The sequence below is a fragment of the Cephus cinctus genome, unplaced genomic scaffold (assembly GCF_000341935.2).
Source record: "Cephus cinctus unplaced genomic scaffold, Ccin1 Ccin1_scaffold0330, whole genome shotgun sequence".
Lineage (NCBI taxonomy): Eukaryota > Metazoa > Arthropoda > Insecta > Hymenoptera > Cephidae > Cephus > Cephus cinctus.
The window spans coordinates 1,267,981-1,270,956 of NW_014333027.1; positions in this window are offsets into that span (position 1 = coordinate 1,267,981).

The window sequence follows — 2,976 nt, forward strand, 5'->3', positions numbered from 1 at the left end:
TATAATAATATTATGATGCGTACTCCTTGCACTTTTGAAATTCAAAATTGTCACGTTATTACTAGCCACTGTAATATATCCTGGGGTTGACAACACGTGTACATACAGTCCAAATGGATTTAAAAATTCTATATTCTTCGATACTCCTATATTACTGCATTTCTTTTAATATCATAATAATTTTCTTCCATTGATTCGCGTCTATTTTTTACACATTGCGTATGATCGGGACTTCGTAATAGCTTCCTTCCGACTAGAAATTAAAATGCGAAATGGCCTTTCCTCATCAAATAAAGCTCTAACTTTTTACGACCGTTACGATTCATGACGTTCAATACTTGTATGGACGACAGGTTAACTTCCAGGACTCGTGACCTTTTTACAGTTATCATTATCATCCTATATTGGCTACATTGCGTACATATTATCCGACTCTTACTGTGCGCCTTTAAACACGAATTGGACTAATGCGGTATCGTCGATATACGTTTTGAATTCCTAAAGACATTAGATGACGAATGACCTAATTTAATCGAATAGAATAATATAAATGAGATATGGAAGTAATATATATATATATATATATATAAACATGTATATTATATAAATATAAACATGTACATATTTATATATACATAGATACATGCGAATTTGACGAAAATAAAATGTTTTACGTATAATTATTTGAAATTTCAAACGTTACGAGTAATCAGGCGTCTGATTGGCCGCTTGTACAGCACGTAACCATAGACACCACTAAACATGTATATTATATAAATATAAACATACTAATGCGGTATCGTCGATATACGTTTTGAATTCCTAAAGACATTAGATGACGAATGACCTAATTTAATCGAATAGAATAATATAAATGAGATATGGAAGTAATATATATATATATATATATATAAACATGTATATTATATAAATATAAACATGTACATATTTATATATACATAGATACATGCGAATTTGACGAAAATAAAATGTTTTACGTATAATTATTTGAAATTTCAAACGTTACGAGTAATCAGGCGTCTGATTGGCCGCTTGTACAGCACGTAACCATAGACACCACGTGTCACGTGGTATAAACAATAACGATTCTTTTTCAACAATGGCCGCGACTTAAGTGAACTTTGCTATCCAGGAAATCGTCGAAAATTCTTATTCTACCTAAAGTAACAAATCGCAGGCATCTGTGTCGACATTTCAATCCGATAAACGAAAGCGCGCGATTACACTTGTAGTGTCTGAATTTACAATGTAAATGCCATTAACGTAGAGTTTTCTGACTCTGACGGAGCGCTCAATGTACAGATGTATAGACACTTAATCGTAATAGATTTTAGGAAGTAATGGAAGGGGTTGTTACGTCCCATAGTTATGTACATGAATATATATATATATACATACAGACTGTATCATGTTATACGGATATACTTCATGGAACAAATTTCCAGTTGGAAACTATATACAGGGTTAGTCAGTAGAAACACACCAGCAGAAGTTGGCCGCAAGTGGCCGACACGGCAGTGTGGCGTCTTCAAAACATGACATGTGACTGTGACTGATTCCCATAAGCGCAAACTGACAGTTCAACAGTTAGGTTACTGAAATAATTCATTAATATTGTAATGACAAAATGTAATATCAGTTAAGATTTATTTTCACAACAGATTGCAATTAAAACAATGTAAAGTTTAAAATATTCACAATTTTGATATTTCCAAGTAATGATCACAACTGCAATTCTGCAATTAATTTAAAAATCAATTAATTGAAATGTTTTTATAGCAAAAAAGTGCAGGAAAAAATCTGTTGTGAAAATAAATCTAAACTGACATTACATTTTGTCATTACAATATTAATTAATTATTTCAGTAATCTAATTATTGAAATATTTCAAAAACTATTGCTATTCAAACTGTCAGTTTTCGCTTATAAAAATCGGCCTCAGTCACATTTATTTTTTGAAGAGGCCACACTGCCGTATCGGCCAACTTCTGCTGGTGCGTTTCTACTGACTAACCCTGTATACGATACATGACGGTTTCTCACTGGATAATTTTTGTCTCTAATCAATATATCCCATTGATATGATATACACTGTATACTAAATAGATAGTTGTAACGTTATATAGACGATTGACAGCTAGTTCTCTGTACACGAACTTATAATAACACATGCGCTCGGTTTGTTGTTGGGGAAACTCGGTGACAGATGTCTTCTCATACGATCAAACAGTGTTTAGTTGTTTGCTGGTTTGACAAGCTACTGTCACGCCACCATTTACTAGTCAGTCTATTTACGTATACTGTACAGGCAGCGTATTACCAACCGTACCGTTTATTCGTTCGCGGACATTATGGAATTTGACAGTCGCTGTCAATCGCCGTTGACATATATTATATAGATAGATACTCCGATTGGAATATATGAATTTTCCACCCAGTGTATAGTCAGGTAGTGTAGAGAAGACCGAAGGACATTGATTGATAATATAATAATACGTATTGATAAATACGATATAATACCGTCACACACCGAACTCTCAAAGTGATAATCATATCCGAGTGATTATATTTTAAAAGAAAAGAATCAAATTTGTCTATTACGATAAAAGGCTAATGGAACAATAGGAAATGATTGGGATGACCCATTAAACAGATAACGAAGAAGAATCGTCATTTTAGTTTTTATTATCGTAACGTCGTGTACGAAATGGCCTCCGGCTCTATGCGCATGCGCGCCATCAATTTGTATATGAGGATCCTTTGTCGAGGCGTCGTGCTTGTGTCCTAAGGGATGAAAGAATTACGTTGTCTTTGCGTGTCTCGTGCCGTTATAAGATTTTATACGTACTTGTCTATTTCTGGAGGATTCTTTTCTGGGTACGGGATTATTATTATTACGACTATTATAAATGAAAGCGCGTTTCAGCCAGGCTGGTTTCCGAAGAGCTACTCTTG